General features: G+C 32.7%; 1 long non-coding RNA gene across 5 annotated transcripts; it reads left to right on the forward strand.

Annotated features, from left to right (window-relative positions):
- The first annotated feature begins 1,452 nt into the window (after positions 1-1,452).
- LOC113336111 lies at positions 1,453-5,240 on the forward strand. 5 transcript variants are annotated; one of them, XR_003353619.1, is made up of 10 exons: positions 1,453-1,833; positions 1,926-1,996; positions 2,110-2,153; positions 2,267-2,360; positions 2,577-2,666; positions 2,797-2,904; positions 3,457-3,527; positions 3,776-3,869; positions 4,731-4,812; positions 4,913-5,240. It is a non-coding gene; the product is annotated as an uncharacterized LOC113336111 (long non-coding RNA). The 5 variants fall into 5 exon arrangements; XR_003353618.1 differs by having other exon boundaries at positions 2,102-2,153; positions 4,731-5,240; XR_003353620.1 differs by having other exon boundaries at positions 2,780-2,904; positions 4,731-5,240.
- Positions 5,241-6,000: the final 760 nt, after the last annotated feature.

A 6,000-nucleotide genomic window follows, 5' to 3' on the forward strand; every position in this document is an offset into this window, starting at 1 on the left:
ATAAACAGAAATTGATTTTGAGGTTAGTACATCGAATACATTTTAGTCACCATATTTGAACAGACTATCAATGCAATGGATAAACTAAGAATCCAAATTGGACAAATCAATATTATATGTAGTGAGATTGGATGTTTCTGGTGAAATTGTTGGATTAAGAAAAAAATGACATCAAATTTGAACGAATTCGTGTAAAATTAAAGAAATTAGAAATTCAATCCTTTTGAGTTGTTGTGATTGCATCAAATTGAATAATTGCGATCAAAATTTGATATTTTAATAGGAATAAGTTAAAAGCAGCTTCAAATTTTTTAACGAGAAATAAATTTATATATTTTTATTAAAAAATGAGGAATAACCTCATTCATTGATGTGAATCTCTAACTCCTCGTTATAGAGAGCAGCAGAGTGAATTACATTTATATTACATTACATGCTTGAAATTGAAGATTGCTCAAAGGGACTCTAAGGTTTTCATATGACCTCATGTGGTTTGTAGCTAATATGTTGTAGTAAGCAACGGTCTCGTTTATATTTGCTTTCCGGATTGAAATTGAAGATTGCTTAAAAGTACTCTAAGGATTTCACCTAACCAATAGTTGTTTATAGCTAATCTATTACAATAGATAGATATATGAGATGCTTCTATTATTTGAATCTACTTTTCAAAATAAATCCGTGTTATACAATTTGAAGCCTTAAAATCAAAGTCCTCACTACTATTTGTATCTTTTTTCCCTTACTTTGGCATACATCCCCATTAAAAGTAGAAAAATAGGTTTTGAACCACTTTGAAAGATGTTGTTGCGTCCACTCCATTGTGTTGCCCATTGGAAAGCAGTTTCATCCCCTCTCAAACTCGCTTGCAAACACAGTTTGTAAACAAGAGATCCGGACCCAACTAGTATTTCACAGTTCACATACATGGTATGCATACTGTGCTATATCCAGATTTTGATAGTAGTTCTAAAACTCTCGATAATCGACTTTAAACATCCATAGAAGAACGACAATGGTAATCTTACACATACCACTCGCTTCAAGCAATTTTCAAATGATTATTTGATCAATACGAAACATCCAGAGTTAACATCAAATGAATGTTTCACACAAATCATGAAAGATGTTCAAGGTAATTTTCACATGATCAACTTGCACTAGTGAAAAATGGGTGTTTAGCAACCCACATCAGAGACCCTCGTTGACTGTAGTCAGACCGTTGACCAAACGAAGCCGTGTCTGATATGATAAAAAAATGGAAAATATCTGAGAGATTAATAAACCGTCTCTGAATAACAAAATTTATTTATCATCTTATCCCTCTTGGAATTATCGATCCCGCGACCGCTGATCCTAGTCTGGGGATTGAACTAATTGATCTAACGGCTGGGATTAAGATATCATATCCCTTTATTAAAACCAGAAAAAACTTATCCATTCTGTCTTCTCTACTCGCATCCCTTCACTATTTTTTCTCTGGTCTCTCCGCCTTCAACTCTTCTCTACTTCCATCACCACCACAGACAATAGATCAGCATCCTCCAGTTCCATCACCACCACAACAATACCTTCTCCTCCATCTTCTCGATTGATTTAGTTTGTATGCTTATAATCAACGAAACACATAAAAACCCGAGTATACAAATCTTTATTTTTTCTCACTTCAGAAATTGAAACTCACTGTTAGAAATCAAAGCTTTATCTGAACCCATATCTGAAAACCAAAACCCATGTATCAGAAGAAATCAAGAGGAAGCTTTCTAACCCTAGATTTAGTATTTAGTTGTTCTTGAAATCATCTGGCTAATATCAATTGCTCTTGAAATCATCAGGGTAATGTCAATCTTGTTCTTGTTTTATAAATTTGATAAATTTTTAGCATTACAAATGATTTAATTTCTCTTGATTTTCTCTCGATTTTGCAGTGAGCTGTTTATTTTTCTATTTTATCTTACAAGAAAACTCATTAAGGAGGTAGAAGATCTCTTCTCCTATTGTAAGAAAGAAAACCCCTAAATCTAATTTTGAACATAAATTATATTGATCTTTACCCTTAATTGACAGTTAGGTCTTTTACTTTTGTTATGTTTTTATTTTTGAGTCTTTTAGGTTCTGGAACTCTGTAAAGAATGACTCAACCCCATCATAGAAAGGTATTAGTTTCATTATTCAGTAGTTATTAACCATATTGGTATTACTGGTGATGTTAGATGATTGCTTATGATGTTAGATTTGCTCGAATATTTGACTCATTTTTCTGTTACAGGGTATCCTACACCAGCAGAATTGATTATCCAAAGTCAGATTCAAGGCTTATAATTACCATAATATTGCAAGGATACTAGCTCAAATCAAGAATTGTATGTTTCGATTTCTCTTTATCAATGGATTTTAGTTATTCAATTTCATGAAATTGTAGAAGTGTGTATTGTTGATTTGGGCAAAGACATAAATTTGGGGATCTACAAGAAATTTTCTTTGATCTAAGATTTTAGTTCTTTTTATTAGGAGCCTTGACCTCGAAACATTATCTATTAAATATGTGGCCCTAACTGCGGAGATTTTTTTTTTTGCAGCTTAAGAATAGAGGGAAGTAGATGGAGTTATGCAAAGGCTTGCAGAGATACAAACTAGCAGGATATTGGCTATACGCTGATCAATACATGGTATGTATTAGCTGGTCATATTTTTGTAGTTGGTTTTGCTTGTATCACACTTATAATTGGTATAAACGTTAATGTGTGGCTTGAAATCTAAGAACTTGAAATGTTAATTGAAGAAACAAAACTATTGTAGTTTCCTTATGGAACGGTCTTGCCACCACCATGGGCCAAGAGTTGTTGGATGTTCTTGACAGCGATCTGATTATGGCAATCAAATCTCTAAAGGTTGGAAACCTCCAAGGTAACATTGTATAGTTTTTCACCCTGTTGGTGTATACTATCTGGTTTATATGTTGTAAGGGACAGTAGTATAACTTAGTATGATACTTCTGCATGGTGTTTGCAGGAGAACCTTTGTCATCTCTAGAAAAGAGCACTGTAGTGATCACAAATTGATGCGGAACTTTTAGTTAGTCAATATTGTTTTAATTGAGTTAGTGATACTTACTTAATTAGAAGAGTAAGGAGCTTCTAGAATCGTAAAATGAGACTCAATTTTGTTTTATCATTAGTTTAGCTTCTTAATGATATAGACAACTTCGAACCACCAAGTGAATCAGAGAGGCCCGGCCTTTGCTGGTAGTATTTATTACTTTTATTATGATAGAGGAGGTCATGATTTATACATGTTTGTTATCTACAGTTATTTTTTTCTTTTATTGAGCATACTCATTTTATTTTATTTTTGCATTTGGACTAAAGTTTACATAAATATTAATTCATGGTGATTGATTGAGATTTATAAGTAACCACTGAGCGTGTCTGCTCACTATAATTTCCATTTTATTGCCAGGTGATACTAATATAGTTGGAGAAGAAGCGGGCGGCGGAGAATATTATATGTGGGTCGAGTGAAGTAACTTAGTAAGTAGCAAGCGGAGAGAACTTTTGTTTTGGAAGCTGTTTTCTTTTTGGTGTTTGTACATATTTCTTTTGAAGTGATGCATCTCGACTTGCTTTGGGTAGTAACTACTCAAGAAAGTTAGTCTTCTCAAGAAATTTATTTTCTTAATGGTGTCATTGTATTCCTGTAGATTAATGGTGATTTATTTGAGCATGCAGTTGTCATCAACTTGTGTTTCACTGGGCTTGACATTCTATCTTGTTTGCAGGTACATGAATGGTGACTGCTTTGTCAACAAAACATAGCCAATGATACAAGGAGTCCGTAGATTATTGTGGGATCTTCAGCAAATGATGTTATAAGTAAGCATTCCTTTATTTTACTGGTTCCCCATATGGGTTTGAATTACTAAGACCTTAATGCTGGTATGCATTTTTTGAGTGAAAGCATAAAAGTTATTTTTGATCTGTGAAATATAGAATTTAATTTGATAATAATAAATGAGCTCGCTTATAATCTTTTACCTTGTTGCTTAACCCAGTTAATAGATTCACTGATTAGCATTTTCGAGGATTCTTGAGAATTATTCTCAATTCCTGTAACTTCCCTATAGCTCATCTGGACATAACTTTTCTTGCAGCTCATTTGGTAATGTTGTTTCTATTGCATAATGACCAGCTATTGATCTAACTCGTCCAGGGTGTTCACTATGAAAGTTCTGTTATAAAACCTGGGCTTACATTGTATATGTTCTATTTGATGTTTTTCTTCCATGCTAATGATAAAAGTCTCTTTGGAATGGAAATACCCATTTTAACTCTTTAGTGCTGGTTCTATAGATTTTAACACACGAAAAGAAAAGAATTGGTACTTTAACATATATAGTTCTTATTCTGTTTGACCTATTTATCGGTTTAGATTGGTTAAATTTCCATATTTAAAAGATGTGAAATCTTCGTGTATTTATGTCAGACTTGCAACAAGTGTTTATCTTCCTTGAATATATGTTTGTCTGCTGCTTTACTAGCTTATATAGATGATGATTCATATTTCCATTATTGTGTATGATTTATTCAGACTACCAATCTTGTATATTAATTGTCTAACTCAGATTGATTGTATCTTCGTGTATTTATGTCAGACTTGCAACAAGTGTTTTTCTTACTTGAATATATGTTATAGATGATGATTCATATTTTCATTGTTGTGTATGATTTATTCAGAGAGCTGCGAGCTAATGTGTTGGAAAAAATAGAATCAGTTAGCATCAGGGAGGAAGATACCCTCTTAACTGTGAGCTATCAAGTAAGGTTGTCATCTTTTTGTAATTACCTTACTCAATTACATGGGAATAATAATACTAATTGTACGAAAGTACTTGAGGTGTTACTCGACATGGTTTCAGGAGTTACTCGAGATGGTTTGTTGATGAGAATGAAGAAATCTCAGTTGCAGGATGTTATTAACTTATCTTATAAGGTGTATTTCTCTGTATACAAGTATCTCTAAATAATGACATGGCTAGTTTCATGTGCAGAAGCTTCAGATCTCCAATTTGTTGTTTAATCAAATGTCTACTAGTTCATCATTTTGTTATTCAATCTTAGAACTTACTAGCTAGCTAGAAATTATATATTATTTTGAACTCAGTATTTCAATCCTTGTCTGTGTAATTTTAAACCTAATGGATACAATGAATGAATGTTGAATTTTGAGTTTGAGTTCGACTTTGAGTTTGGTTTCATTTGAATTTCAGTTTGGCTTCTATTTTACTTTAATTTGAGGGTCATTTGACTTTAATTTAAGTTTGACTTAAATGCCAGTAAGATTAATTCAGATTCAGTCATTCAGATATTTCAGCTGATCTGAATCTGTATTTTGTTTTTATATTATAATTCAAATCTACGGCCAGTGAAGATGGTCAGTATTTAGTTACTGCAAGAAACGATCTATGTTCAGAGAATCACGCACTAAGGGTCGTGCAATTAAAAAACACTTAATAAACGACCCATTCAGAGAACCCTAGAACAAGTCGTTTAACTTGTATATATGACGTGTCCTGGCGGTCGCGGAATTGATGTTTTCCACTAGTGTTGATTTAATATTTATTTTCCAATAAATGAATTGTTCATAACCAAAGTTGTCAAGTAAATGATGAAGCATTCTAAACTTTAAAATCATATTTCGAGAATTATATTAATGAGATATACTCGACTCGAAATTCCAATGCATATGATATAAAGTCTATATAGCTATACGACTTAGTCTTATTAAGTTCCTCCAAAGTCTTCAGTAGATCTTCTGAGTGATAGATAAGTTTTAGTTTTCACATACCTTTTGCCGTTGAAGTTCCTCCAAAGTCTTCAGTAGATCATCTTCTTCAAATGGTGAGCGCCATGAGGTTTAATGCTCAATTACGCACTTCTATCATAATTCGAGACATAACTATAAGTAGATTAGAAATCAAGACATAATTTTGATCAACTAAATTTG

Source organism: Papaver somniferum, unplaced genomic scaffold (assembly GCF_003573695.1).
Source record: "Papaver somniferum cultivar HN1 unplaced genomic scaffold, ASM357369v1 unplaced-scaffold_150, whole genome shotgun sequence".
NCBI lineage: Eukaryota > Viridiplantae > Streptophyta > Magnoliopsida > Ranunculales > Papaveraceae > Papaver > Papaver somniferum.